Raw genomic sequence first — 15,206 nt, 5'->3', positions numbered from 1 at the left:
TTTTTCAAATCCGTGTGTTTCAGGAAAAGAGTGAAATCTGGAGCTACAAAAATTTACGGTATGTAGAAAATAATGTGTTATTTTAACCATAAACCACACAAACACATTGTATTATACCAAATACACAAAATAAAGTTTTTTCGCAAAAAATAGGTGCACTTAAGGGCTTATATACCATTCTTATCAGATCATTATTATCTTATTTTGAAAGCACGTTTCAATATTATTTTATTTTTTACAGGTAAAGGGACTCGTGTGCACCTAGGTCATTGGTAGAGCATTTTGTAAGTCATGCTTATTAAAAAATGCAATTCAACACTTTAGAAAAATCGAAGTGCTTTTGTATATCTTTGATTAAAGGTCATTAACACTTCACCACAATGAGAGGTTTCATCCAACCTAATTGCAATTACCAGGTACTATGTAGTGTTTACCACATTAGACAATGTAGCTTCCATTGTGCCGATCCTTGATAGCTTTTTTATTTGGCGAACACATCTCCAAGACCCCTTCAAAATGCCACCGTGTCAGAATGAGGCAATAATAGGCAGTCAGCACCTACCAGCAAAGCACATTAGAACTGTTTAAATTGTCCCTCACAAAGTCACACATTTCAATTATTTCAAAGCGCTCGCCAATTAAAAGCTGCAAATGCGCCTTTTGAATGCAAACTAACACAATTAAAAGTGTTTCAGGAGTGTATTAGAGAAATCAGTTCTGAATTAGTTCTCTGAATACACAAGCCCCCCTCCGATTTCATCTCCTGCCCCTTTCACTCTCTTAGAAAGAGAGAGAGCGAGCTCTTTTTGAAGTCCACGGGGTTTTCTTTTTCTCTTCCTCCCTCTCTCGCTCTCTCTCTCTCACCCTATCCTTCAGAAGGAAAGAAGATTGAGTCAGCCTAATCTGCTACTTGTACATTTGAATGTGTGGTGAGAGGAGATGATCCCGGTCGCCTGATAATGGCCCAGGTGCAAAGACACTGGCCGTGGCTAACTTGTTCTCGGCGGGGGCCGTATATCACAGAAGGGCAGCCCACCCTTTGAAGATGCATGCCTGCTTTCAGGAGCTGATTTGTGGCCTGCGGAGGCCAGCGCTTTACAGCCCCTCCGGAGAAGAGCTCAAAAGAGTAAGCGGCCCCCCTCCCGGGGACATGGTGTTGGAGGGACAAACCCAAGGGCCCCGGTGCATGCTCGAGAGCCCTTCTTCAAATCACTGTGGTCTCTGTTGAGGTACTGATGAGACCAGGGTGAAAGTGAAGAAAATGCGACTAAACTTTATGAGTTCAACAAAATTCTCATTTGAAGTTGGTTTGGTTTACCTGCTTTTCCAGATACCCATTCACCCGTAACACAACCGTTGGTATATTGTTTGCAAAAGTCATCGATGGGGGCAAGAGAGGTGACTCGGGAGACAAAACAACAGGCCTCTCTCTCCCACTTTGCTTCTGTGATTTATTTGTTCTTTGCAGTGGCACCTAATGAAGCCAAAGAAAAGAAATTAGCAGTGTCTTCCATTGGCCCCATTGACAATGTCATTAAAGTGGCCCGGTACTAACACACTGGCTCCCACATTTCTCTGTTTGTTATTGAGATGGTTATTTACACTGTTCGTACACAGAGCTAACTGGCTAACGGACAAGAACCACAATGGTGTCATACTCGCTTGGCTATATGACAACTGGTGTGGAGAGCCTGTTAATACACATGATGTTAAAATTTTAAGAGTTCTTGCATAGTAAGACCATAATAATCACTGGTAAAACCATGGGTGTCTCCTATTTCGGTTTCAGCAGTAACAACATAAACAAGCGGCTTTCGTGGAAAACACGTAACTTCCGGTAAACTCCGCTAAGAATAAATAACAATAAAGTCCTTTTAAAGTATTTATATAACAAGCAAAATAAACAACACATAGATTACCTAGGAAACCAAAACATTTGTTATTTTCGACGAGGTATTTTAGGAGTTCAGTTTAGCAACTAGTCAGACCATTATAAAACTGAAACCGGAAGTAAAGTTTTGACTAGATGCGTAATCGCGTCACCGCACGTGCGTCTGACGAAACCGTCTATACTGAACATAAAATTTGTTATATAGTAACATATAACTTTGATTATTTATTTTTAATAAACAAGCAGCAATGACAATTAAAAAAACACTAAAATATTTGTATGTATACACACGGCAAAAAATAATTTTCAAGACAAGAAATTCTTAGTATTTTTGTCTTGTTTTCAGCAAAAATTAAAAAAATCTCTTAAATTAAGATGCTTTTTCTTAATGAGCAAAACGACCCAACAAAACAAGTCTAGCCTTTAGACCAAACACATCAAATCCAAGTGATCCTGTGCACAAAACAAGCAAAAAATCTGCCAATGGGGTAATCAAATTTTTCTTGAATTTTTCTTGAATTTAGTGTTTAAGAAAAATGTTCAAGATTTTTTGCTTACGCCATTGGCAGACTCTTTTGCTTGATTTATGCACAAAATCACTTAAGTCTCATATTTTTGGTCTTTTTTCTTGGGTCATTTTGCTCATCAAGAAAAAGCATCTTAATTTAAGAATTTTTAGATATTTTTACAAGACAAAAATACTAAGATTTTTTGTTGAAAATCATTTTTGCAGTGTATACAGCAAAAAAACATATACCATATTGGACATGTAAGGAATTATTGACGACGGGTCGTTGAATTATTCAAAAATAATGCACACCCAAGGTGGTGCATCATTTTTAAATAATTTAAAGGACCTAAGTCAGTTTTTCTGCTTGTACCACGGTTACAACAGACAAGACATTGCTCTCGTAGTTATTTTAAAACATTTGACTGGTTAGATGTGCATTTATCAAAAAATAATGCATACCCATGGAACATTTCTCAACCAATCAGCATAAAGCATTCAACAGCCCAGTGTATATATATATATAAATATATACAGTAGTGACCAAAAGTGATGTCCAACTTTGAACAAATATTCTCTCTATATTCAAATAATTTTATTAAAGATCCATTAAAAATGTTGTATGCATGTTGCATTGCTGTGCTTGGAGTATAAACTAAAGCTCAGCTTTGAAAAGAATTTAAGGGGGCTTGGCAAAAAATGACAGACAACACATCTGCAAAGTTTATGAAGACATAGCCCATAACAATGACTATAAAATATTACTAATATTATTAACTATTAATTTTGTATAGATGAATAAAACTCAGATATGCTGTGGTTTGCAATAATTTTGTCCAATAATTACCTTAAAGGAAAACACCACAGTTTTTCAAATTTTACTATGTTCTTACCTCAACTTAGACAAATTAATACATCCCTATCTTTTTTCAATGCGTGCACTTAATCTTTGTACAGCGCGTTGTGAATGTGTTAGCATTCAGCCTAGCCCCATTCATTCCTTAGGATCCAAACCGAATTTTAAAGCCACCAACACTTCCATGTTTTCCCTATTTAAAGACTGTTACATAAATAGTTACACGAGTAAATATGGTGGCACAAAATAAAACGTGCCAATTTTTTAAGCTAATATATTGTATGGCGGAGGAGCACTTAGTTTGCAGCACTTTGAGCTTTGTGCCACCATACTTACTCGTGTATGTATTAATTCGTCTAAGTTGAGGTCTTAGTTGAGGTAAAACATAGTCAAATATTAAAAAACGGTGGTGTTTTTCCTTTAAAAGTTTAGTGTTTTGTCTATTTTGTACCAAACACTATAACCTGACCAGGCACTAAAGGCCAATATTGAATATTATTATATTCAATATATTATTTTACAATATATTATATTATATATTATTATATCCCCGGGCTGGCATCACTTTTAGCCACTACTTTATGTATGACTCCGATGTGAGTTATATTTTTAAGTACATTATATTTTAAGGTTAAGGTTATGTGACAACTTAGACCTATTCAAATTTTCCAAAGTAAAAATGAATGAAAATGTAAAAACCTTGATTATTTATTTATATTTCTGCACAAAACCGATAGTTAAATATCGACTGGACATTTTTGTAAAAGTGTAGCCAGAAAGAGAGAAAAGTTCTGAATGTGTCCTTAAAAAAAATCTTAGTTTGAGATACTTTTAATATTTAATTTTTAGTTTCAAACTTGTATTAACTTGGCAATACAGTGTAGCTTCACCAACTCTCTACACAGATTGACTGGCTGATTTTAGATTAAAGGGGCCATGGCACAAGACTTTTTTAAGATGTGAAATAAATCTTTGGTGTCCCCAGAGCACATATATGAAGTTTGAGCTCAAAATACCATATAAATAATGTATTATAACATGTTAAAATTGCCACTTTGTAGGTGTAAGCAAAAATGTGCCGTTTGGGTGTGTCCTTTAAAATGCAAATGAGCTGATGAAATTCAAACACTGATCACAATGATGGTGGTTTGTTGCAATTAAAACTCAATTGTGCTTTTCTCTGCACCTAATGGCAGTGCTGTGGTTGGATAGTGCAGATTAAGGGGTGGTATTATTATAATAAGAGCTCCTTATGACATCATAAGGAGAGCCAAATTTCAATGACCTATTTATTTATGTGCTTGTAGAGAATGGTTTACCAAAACTAAGTTACTGGGTTAATCTTTTTCATATTTTCTAGGTTGATAGAAGCACTGGGGACCCAATCATAGCACTTAAACATGAAAAAAATCAGATTTTCATGCCATGGCCCCTTTAACATAAACGTTAACCAAAACCCAAGCAGAATTTTCTTTGTATAGTAAGATTCAGCACTGCGTGAGAAATACCAGTCAGTCTAATTATAAACAAGAGGTGTGAGTTATGCTGTGCCTGGGGGGAAATCTCACCGCCTAAAGTGTAGAAACTTGCATTTATGTTAATGACATAACATTTGTAGATCTGATCAGTCTGAATACCAGCATCAAAAAGATACGTTATTCATTCATATGGCTGAAGTTGGACCTACGGTGTTCCTGTAGCTCAGTTGGTAAAGGTCATGGGTTCAATCCCAGGTAACATCCATATACTGGTAAAATGTATAGCATGAATGCACTATTAGTTGCTTTTGATGAAAGCATCTCCCAAAAATGTAATAAATATAAATTAAAGTTATTGCTGCCAAAAATACATTTCTTGTAATGCTTAACACTTCTTTTAATTTCATCATGTTTCATCATTCTGTGCATTTCTTTGTAAAACGACCTATATTCTTTTTACGATTGGGCTAGGAAAACGCTCCTTGGAGAACTTTGTGATTTTGGGATTGCGATAGCTGTTGACTTCAGGAATGCGCCATTTCTTGTTTATCAATGTTTCATTAGCATCTACATGTGTAAACAGATACTGCGACTAACACACATCACCTTGGGGGCCATTGTCATGTGACTAACAAGAAATTCTAGGATCCAAAAAAAGTTAAAAATTCAGCACAGATTTTTAAAAATCTTAGTTTTATAGGTTGAATTTATTATGTTGGAGTGCAATAATGAAAAAACCTTCAAACAAATATAATAACTTAAAAAACAAATCATTGAAGCACTTTATTGTCTATTCCAGGATAATGCAGTATCCTCAGAGAAAAAGCCTCTGTGTAATGCACATACCACTGATCCAAGGACAGCCATTGACTTCCCTGGAAACTGAATTAATTACTTCACACAAGAAGTTGTGAGTGGAGATCCTTAGAAGTCTGGCCTTTTTTCCCAAACTGCCCCATGGACTTCCAGATGGTTTCGGTGAGCGTTTTTATTTGTCCATAGGGAGTGATCTCACCAGAGACTCTGCGCAGATCTGTGCCAATACAGTCTCCATTCGCAGACATTTTAAAACAGCCACGGGGGAGGTTGGTGACTTAACATAAATTAGACCACCAGGGAATGTTGGAGATCTTACTCTGAAGAAGGGTAATATTGTGACGTGTGGAAAGCTTTAACATCCAAATATGTAGGGCAAACTACGCATCTGACTGAGAGCTCCGAAATATTTGGATGGACTCAATAACAGGACCACTTATAAAGTCAAGAGTTCAAATCTCATATACCATACAAATAAAATATAATCATGACACACTCTTAAAATGAATGTGTTAAAATAACACATCTTTTGCCTAGTTAAGGACAACACATCTCTGCGTTATTTTTGGAACAACACACTTTGTGTTGTTTTAACACATCTTGCATTGTCCATTTCATATATTTGAACTCAAAATCAACACAAAATGTTGTTAAAATAATAACACATAATTTGTTAAATAGTTTAACACAAAACAATGTGTTTATATAGTAAAATATAATTATATTTCAATATAATTATAGTAAAGTAAAATTATATAGTAAAACATAATTTTGATCTTGTTTTTTTGTAATTTTGTAAAATGCTGCAAAAAGTGGTGCAATATGTTATGCTGTTGTAAGTGGTTGTTAGCGTTTCTTTAAGTACGCTGACCATTCCAAACATATAAAAAGTGAAGCATACCCAGGCTTAAAGGGACACTCCACCAAAAAAAAAAAAAAAATGCTCATTTTTCAGCTCCCCTAGAGTTTAACATTTGATTTTTACCGTTTTGGAATCCATTCAGCCGATCCCCGGGTCCGGCGGCACCACTTTTAGCATAGCTTAGCATAATCCATTGAATCTGATTAGACCATTAGTATCGCGCCTAAAAAAATAATCTAAGAGTTTCGATATTTTTCCTATTTAAAACTTGACTCTTCTATAGTTACATCGTGTACTAAGACCGACTGAAAATTAAAAGTTGAGATTTTCTAGGCAGATATTGTTAGGAACTATACTCTCATTCTGGCGTAATAATCAAGGACTTTGCAGCCGCAACACGGCAACGATATCACGCACCGCCGAAAACAGTCCCCTGCTATTGAAAGATACTAAGGGGACTATTTTCAGCCGCTGCGTAATATCATTGCGCCTGCTGCAGCCATGTTACGGCAGCAAAGTCCTTATTACGCCGGAATGAGAGTATAGTTCCTAGCCATATCTGACTAGACAATCGCAACTTTTAATTTTCTGTCGGTCTTAGCACACGATTTAACTACAGAAGAGTCAAGTTTTAAATAGGAAAAAGATCAAAACTCTTTGGGTTTTTTTCTGCACGATGCTAATGGTCTAATCAGATTCAATGGATGTTGCTAAACTATGCTAAAAGTGATACCGCCAGACCCGGAGATCAGCTGAATGGATTCCAAAAGGGTAAAAATCAAGTAATTTTGGGTAAAGGTATGTGCCCACATGCAACACTAATAAACAGACATAATCTACCATCAAGACTTGGCCTTTGGCCCTCCTCCACTATTATCTAAATATTTACTACATTACAATGATAATATGGTTTGATTACAGAAGTTCAGTCATATTGTACTACAGCTACGGCCAACGTGAACAGGTGCGATTCTGCCGTCTGCTCAAGACGGGATTACCAACGCTCTGTTTGTTATTTTGTTTGTTTGTTAAAAGCCGGACCTCGGATGTGTTTGCGGTGAGCCACTGATGAGAGTCGCTAACTAACACGAGGACACTTCACGTGTGATTAAGAGCGGAGGAACGCGAAGCGCTGTGGCGGCTGCTAATTAACCCGCCATTGTGCTCGACCGACAAAGACACAAAAGAACAAAGTCGAATTTGAATGCGGCAGATTATCACGATAACAAAAGACAAAGTAGTGGATCGTGCTCTTAACGGAGAATTTTCACACTGATCGTCACAACATGGGATTGGATCAAAGGCCGATGGAGTTACATTAGCGGGACAATGGGGCCTTGTTATTCGACAACAAGAGGCATCCATCTGCATGTCACAGGAGTCCATTCTAGTCAACTATCAGCTTCCTCTGCCACTGAATACAATGTGGTAGATTTCAAGTGCACAGAAATTTAGCTCCCAGGTTGATGGATGTTTCTCAAGGGTTGATCTTACTGTATATTATTTTACCACTGTGGTTACTGACTGGGGCTGCACGAATAACTTCCTAAATAATGCGATATGGTAATGCTTTATGTTTGTACAATCAGTTTGAACTATGTTAAAATATATAACAAGCAAACGCTTCACATTCTTCCTGATCATTGATCATCTTCCATCAGAACACACACAAGCATTAACAATCGCATCCCAGACTTGCTGATATGTTGACTATGCACAACTTTTGAAAGTATTAACATTTTATTAGGTTATTGCAAACTATTGTGATATGCACCCTGTTTTAAACTGGTTTTGCACTGGCAATCCAACGCAGGGGCATGATTGTTTATTGAACAGAAGGAATGAAAACTTTGCTTAAAAATGTAAATGTTGATATATAACCACAAGTTGCATAAAGCAAAATTTGTTTTATTATTTATGTGAAGCACTATTCAGAGTGTAAATTGCAATTTTATGTTTCAGACAGAGGTGGCGATAAAGAGGCAAAAGTTATGTATTAAAGCTTTAACCCTAATATAATGTAGTTATGTGTACGGTGAAGTAGAGGAATACTAAAACATAAAGAAAGAAAGTGCGATTTAGGGCACATTCACATTACCCCAACCAAACCGCGCCCGAGCACGTTTGACCCCCAAAAGCTGGTTTGTTTGACTAGTTTGATCGCTCTGTACTGTGCCTGGGCGCTGTTTGGTTAATTGCGTGTTTCGAGAGCGATTTACTTCCTGTTTTCTTCAAAACAATTGCATCCTAAAGAAGAAAGCGTGTCCGGGCTCGGATCAGTCAAAGTACAGTGTGAGTGTATGCTTTCTGTGGTATAGTCACGGAATATTTTGCTCATTTAAAAAATGTGGATCTCCGCATTTTCCGTGTCCGTACCACTAACTTTCTTTTCTGTGTCAGTTTCACGTATTGGTTACTCAATTGTTTTTCCTGTTTTCTTACCATTGTCACGTGGGTTTGAGGTTAGAACAACTTTCTGTTACATAAAATGACATCCAAACCCAGCCCTAACGTCAGGCGACAATTGTTCAAAAATCCGGAAAAAAAAATAGTATAAACCAATACTTAAAGTGACATCCTAACCCAATTCCCAAATCTAACCCCAAACCCACGCGACAATGCTTTAAAAGTAGGAAAAACAATTTTGTAACCAATACGTGAAACTGACACGGAAAAGAAAGTCTGTGGTATGGACACGGAAATATGCAGAGATCCGTTGCAATGACACGGATAAATGAGCAAAATATTCCGTGACTATGGAACTTTGTGAGATCATGTTGTCTGGGGGAGTAGGGAGGAGGGACAATCATGCTCGGGCACAGTTTGGTTGGGATATGTATGAGTGCGCCCTTATACTTTTGTGTAGGACCTATGTTGAGGCTGTGCGTAGCTTGACTTTCCAAAAATGTAACAACACATCCGCACAACAGCGTAGAGGTTACGGCGTAGGTCCTACGCAAAAGTATAAATCACCCTTTAAAGAGACGGTTGCTGTCAAAGCACACACCTCGAACCCACTCCCAACCCACAGGGCACTCTCTCCAGCCACAATATCCCTGGAAAATACCCTCGAACGCACCCCACCCTACCCCCCTGTAGTGGATCCCTCCTAACACCACTAATCAGCATCATCCCTTCTCACCCCTGGACGTAGCCTTAAACTCTCAAAGCCTCCTTCCAGCACCTATTTCACCACACTGGCCTTTGAAGTGACGGCGTAGGGTGTTACTTACTGCAGCGAAATCACAGATAAGATCTATGGTGATAGATTAGCTTGTCGCAGCGGGGGAAATAGCAAGGATACTAAAAAATCCACAGAGGCTGTTACTGTCCTAACATATTTAACGCCTCGCAGCGAAGATCCTTTAGCACCGAAACACCCTAGTGCCAAATCTGTTACGTCTCATCATTAAAAGGAGATGTTTATGTTTGCTGTTAAATGAGCTTTGACAGAAGGGAATGAGAGAGAGAGAGAGAGGGAGAGAGAGAGAGAGAGAAAGAGAGAGAGAGAGGGAGAGAGGTTAAGTAAAATATTGCAACATAATATGAACAAATGTTAGGTTAAATATTATTAAAATATTACTTTTGTTTTGTTGTATTGACCTCAGAAAAAATACAGTTTAAAAAGGTAACATCCTGAATTGCATAAAATTACATTAATTAATCTCAAAACCCAATCTCATATTATAAATTAATAATATAAAATAATAATAATAATAATAATAATATAATATTTTGTTCCGAGTACATAATTGTAAGATAATGTATAGATAAAATATATCCTCATTATAAAGACATATATGGGTGATTCTCACGAAAACTTGGTTTTAAAAATGTCAAGCATGAAATGTAAAAATTGCTTAAATTTTCTTTTTTTCCCACCAGACATTGAAAAACAAAGTCTGGAGTAAATGGGAACATTAATTTAAAAACTTTTACTTATCATTTAACACTTTTTGTAACATAATTTAAAAAATTTGTCCTAAAAAATCTCATTACCGCAACAGTCAGAAAACATCAACACTGACATATTTTCAAAATGACATGACAAACCTGAAAGAACATAATTTGGAGATTCTGCACATGCATTTAAAATCAAAGTATTATGCTTCTATTCAAATTTAAAATTTACAATTATAAATTCTTATGTTGAAATCACACATTGTGCAAGGTAGAACACAGTATTGTGTTAATTCTGATGCTTTTTAATGTTACTATGTTACACATTTTAAAGCTAAAATCATTAGTGCCGTGGTGTTTCAATGGTTTCGTGAGAATCACCCATATATATATATATATTTTTCATTGTGGTTTTACTGTGTTTACATGTTTGCCTAACCTAATTTTTTATAGTGCAATTTGTGTTTTGATAATAAATTCCACAAAATCAATTCAAATCAATTTAACACACTTAAAATGAACTGAATATCACCAGAGGTTATACACCCAAATATATATATATACCAAGTACACGATTTATAAAATAAAAAGCACACTGCACAGACATGCTCAGTTTCAAAACTGCAATAACTTGGAATCTTGCCAAATGGCTATTGTCCTCCAAAACAAACAACACTGAACACAAGTGTACGATTAACTCCGCGCCGCCGAGCCCCACACACAATAATTCTCCAATTTACGTCAAAACACTGCAACCGCAAATTTAACATTGTGGGCTGATGGCCAGAATCGTCTGAGATCTGGAATAAACGTACGTTGAAAGCACCCTGGCTTCCGTTTTGTGCCGAGGCGCAGTGAGGCCTTAGCTGACAGATCCGAAGCCTAAAGCGTGATGAATAGGAGCGGGAAAAACTCACACTGGGTTCTGTCTGAACTCGTGCAGCCCTGCAGAGGCTGAAGGGTTCGGCGTGCCTTCACTCGGTAATGATGTTGCTGTGTCAGAACAAGTGTTAATTTATGGCATCTCTTATTGAACATCCATTATCCAAAATTCTGGAGATGTCTTGCAGCAAACTTATAACAATGCAAATAGTGTTACATATTAGAAAGGATATAAATAAATGAATTTACGTGCTCGGTCTGTAATGCAGCCTGGTGATAAATTGTGCAAAGTCATGAATTCAAACATTTGTGCTTTGAGACCTCTGTTCGGTTGACCTTGTGAACTGGTATGACAGGATCGCCTCGGCTCAGGTGAAAGTAGAGACCTTTAAAAAACTAAGATCCCAGTTAATGGTTCCTGTTATCGCCTTCCTGAGACAATACACATCCTTATCTTGAATAACAATTAGGGACTCTTTTACTGCCCCTGCTATGCTAAGTCAGCCCCATTAACACTAACAGGGAGGAAATGCGTTTAACATCTTAATAAGCTAAGAGACCAGGTGCACCCAAATGGAGGAAACTTAAGATGATCTGTCATAATTGTAAAAAGTTCGTTTTTAATTGTTTGTTTTATTACAAATAATCCCAATTCATTTTATATATTATATAAAGTATGATATTTGCTTTGCTAGCCTATAATTGTATTATTTGAAAAAAGAGACATTAAAGTGGCATAGCTGTGGTTTGCCTCAGTAGCACAAAGTTATATAGACAAATCTGTGTGTGTCTGTCTGTCTGTCTCTATTCACCCATCCACATTGTAAAAAAAATGATATCAAATCAACATATAATTTAAATAGGTTAAACAATTAATAAAAAACTGGTTTTAACTTCATGCTGCGTTTTTTTTACAATGCATCCATCCATTCATTCAGTCTGTTTGTCTATCTATCTATCAGTCGGTCGGCCTATATATCTTTCTATTTACCCACCCATCGATCTATATATCTATCTCTATTCACCCCTTCATCCACCCATTTATCAATATCTATCCATTTATCAGTCCATCTATCTGTCCATCCAACCATCCATCATTAGAAATACAAAAAAAATGTGTTAGGTCAAAAAGGTACAAACCCAGCCTTTGGGTTAAATTAACCCAAAAAATGCTTATATTTCACCCAACAATGTTAAAACACCCCAGCATTGGTTCAATTACAACCCAATTGGTTGGGTTTCCCTTCTAAAAATGAACTATGTTGTTTTGTAGTAAACAAAATTTTTTTTGTGTGTATTGATTACTATTAGCAAAACCATGGTTTAACTATGGTTTTAGAAAACCATGATTGGCAAAACCATGGTTATTTCGCGGATACCATGGATTTAACCATGTTTTTTTAACTGTAGTAATCCATGATTCATCATAAGTGTCATCCCCTTTTGACCTAAAACTGAGTTGAAAATAACCCAGAATCTAGTCACTGGATTCCTATACAACTACAAAGAAAGAACAATCTTGCTCCACATTCAGATAGACACTCCAGAGTTGAAAATGGCAGACGCCTCCCACTGACATAATTTGTTTCACAGTCACTGCCCACCAGCATGAATCAGATGTTGACATTCTAATTTCATGCACACATGGGTGTTCGGCCCAGTCATGATCTGTGCCGGGCCCAACCCCTCTTTCTCTGACATCCAACAACATACCTGGAAACAAGCTTCTGGGATCAGCCTGACATCCGCCGGTGGTGTCCTCTAATTCTCTAAATCTCTGAAACAAGCATGCATGTCAATGAATATTTATATGTACCAATCCAAAATCTATACATCTCAATGGTAGGGTGATTTAGTTAGGCTACACAGCCACCTGTTATTAAACATTGGTTTAGCACGTCACAGAAATGCCATCTCATCTCTGTAAAAACTTCTTTTTCATAAATACAATTATTTATAGCAAATTTGCTACTTATAGCATATTCTCTTCAACTATGGTTTAACTTTTCAGGGCCTGAAAGCATTGTATAACAATATTTGTTTATCACAGTTGTTTTTAGTAAAAATCAACGTGTGGCTGAAAAGAAAAATAGCCATCAGCAAAGTATTAACACATCACGTCTTCTTTAAGCAGCGCGCAGTTTGTCACATTTGCAGAGTAAACTGGATGCCGTTTTTGCTTAGAGTCGATTAATTTTTACGCTTTTACAAACAGTATTTTGACAGCCCATAATATGAGTAGAAACACGAGGAGTGCAGAATGAACCACAAACACTGGCCTTATTCTGTCACGATGGACCTTTAGACAACTTCAGGTACTGCTAATGAGACTTTTGCTTTAATTGTTTGCTAGTTTTTTCTCTGAGGAAAAGCGGAAGTTACAACCGATAGGAGGCTACGGCTAAACTCTTAAAAATAAATGTTAGTTAAAGGTTGTTTTTCAGGCTGTATGTCCATAAATCACATTTAAAGTACACAGAAGATTTATGTTGCACAAAATGATATTTTTGTAGTAAAAAAGAAGGTTTTTGGGAACCAAAATTCGTTCGTCTATGGCAGCTCTTAATAGCACAATTATTTTTTGTGTATTTTGATTTGCATACTTCATGTTGACTAGAATATTACAATGAATTTTCTCACAATCAAACCCATTGTGCTGTAATAAGGTTTATGTAGGTTAACAGTTGTTTAGCGCCATTTTCTCCTGATGGACGTCTATGCGCGTTACCTGCTGAAGTTCACGAGCAAGCGCTCTCTCTCCTGCTGCAAAAACAAATCGAGTCTTCCGGGATCAGAAAAAGCCAAGTATTAACCAAAGTTCTGTCAAACGTTTCTCCTCAGATTTGACTTATTGCTCGACAATAAACACCATATAAATAACCGTCCACTGTCCATTTCATCTCTTTCCGCTGGAGGTTAAGTCGAGTTTATTACTGACGCTTTGGCCGGCATGCATTAGGCAAATCATAAATTATGCATGCTAATTACCTTGGGCTCCCACTATAATGAATTCTTTTAATTAAACTACCACGTTGTGGTTTTGTGTGGCATGCTCTATATTTTATCCCCTGCCTAGGATGACCTTCTTCTTCGTAAGAGTGGATCATGTAGTGAGTGGGTGGGTGGGGGGCATCATTTTGTCTTTGCTTACACAACAGAGTTCACGTCAGTGTTAATGAACAGAGAAAGCTAATACTCCAAGACAACAGAGGCCCTTGGTTACAACAAGCTAATGCTTCTGCTTTCCAGTATGTTTTGGAGATGGTTTGAATGAAAATGTTGATTTGAAAGGTGCATACAATCAACATAGCAAAAGTGTGCATAAATAGAAACATTTAAATATGTCAGTAGTTAAAATATATACAATACAGGATGAATATATAGTGTTAAATGACCATGTAGATTCTGTTTGTTAATGCTAAACAGCATGACATCATGCTATTAAAGCACACACTGCGTTTAGTTTTTGCACTTAAGACAGCTATTAATTCTCAGTTGGTGTCGAGCAATGTCATGTTTTAAATTTTTCATTTGTATGATGTTAGTAACAGGATATTTTGTACTTTAGCATACTTTAATTTAGAAATGTATTTACTAATAATAATTAGAAATAGTAAATATTAGTATTATTAATATAACAAATAATAGTAATTTTACTAATAATTTTAGTACTGAATATATGTGCACAGGTTAATTTATTTCACTTATTTAAATTATGTCTATTACTTTATCTTTTTTATTTATCTAAAGAAATCCCTATCTGAAAAGAAACTCCCAAAACATACACTTCTCCGTAATCAGTATGATAACTTAGAGTAAACATCAATACAACACAATGTCAACTCCCCCCAAAATAAAGTAAATAAAAAGAAAAGGAAAGCAAAAAGGGGCAGAGTGAAAAAAACTTGCAGTGTTGTGCAAACAGTCTCTCAGGGGGAGGGGCTGGATTTAAATTCCAAAAGGGTCTCAGAACTGGTTTCCTAGTCCCCCAGTCAGCTATGTGTTTGTGAGAA

The 15,206-nt window shown here is 36.5% G+C and overlaps 2 long non-coding RNA genes across 3 annotated transcripts in view; one reads left to right on the top strand and one right to left on the bottom strand.

Annotated features, from left to right (window-relative positions):
- Positions 1-371: 371 nt before the first annotated feature.
- LOC129434360 (uncharacterized) overlaps positions 372-15,206 on the bottom strand; it is a 39,660-nt gene continuing 24,825 nt past the window's right edge. The window contains exons 2-4 of one of the 2 annotated variants that reach the window (XR_008640730.2): positions 12,907-12,970; positions 1,319-1,474; positions 372-1,232 (exon numbers count right to left, since the gene is read on the bottom strand). This is a non-coding gene — a long non-coding RNA (uncharacterized lncRNA). Of the gene's footprint in view, positions 1,475-12,906; positions 12,971-15,206 lie in introns of both variants that reach the window. The other variant, XR_012370065.1, reaches the window with a different exon arrangement.
- The window catches only part of LOC129434345 (uncharacterized), a 33,282-nt gene continuing 31,409 nt past the window's right edge, over positions 13,334-15,206 (top strand). The window contains exon 1 of the long non-coding RNA XR_008640722.2: positions 13,334-13,508. This is a non-coding gene — a long non-coding RNA (uncharacterized lncRNA). The remainder of the gene's footprint in view (positions 13,509-15,206) is intronic.

Source organism: Misgurnus anguillicaudatus, chromosome 6, assembly GCF_027580225.2.
Source record: "Misgurnus anguillicaudatus chromosome 6, ASM2758022v2, whole genome shotgun sequence".
NCBI lineage: Eukaryota > Metazoa > Chordata > Actinopteri > Cypriniformes > Cobitidae > Misgurnus > Misgurnus anguillicaudatus.
The sequence above is the reverse complement of the archived record's forward strand: the minus strand, read 5'-3'. Positions and strand labels throughout refer to the sequence as shown.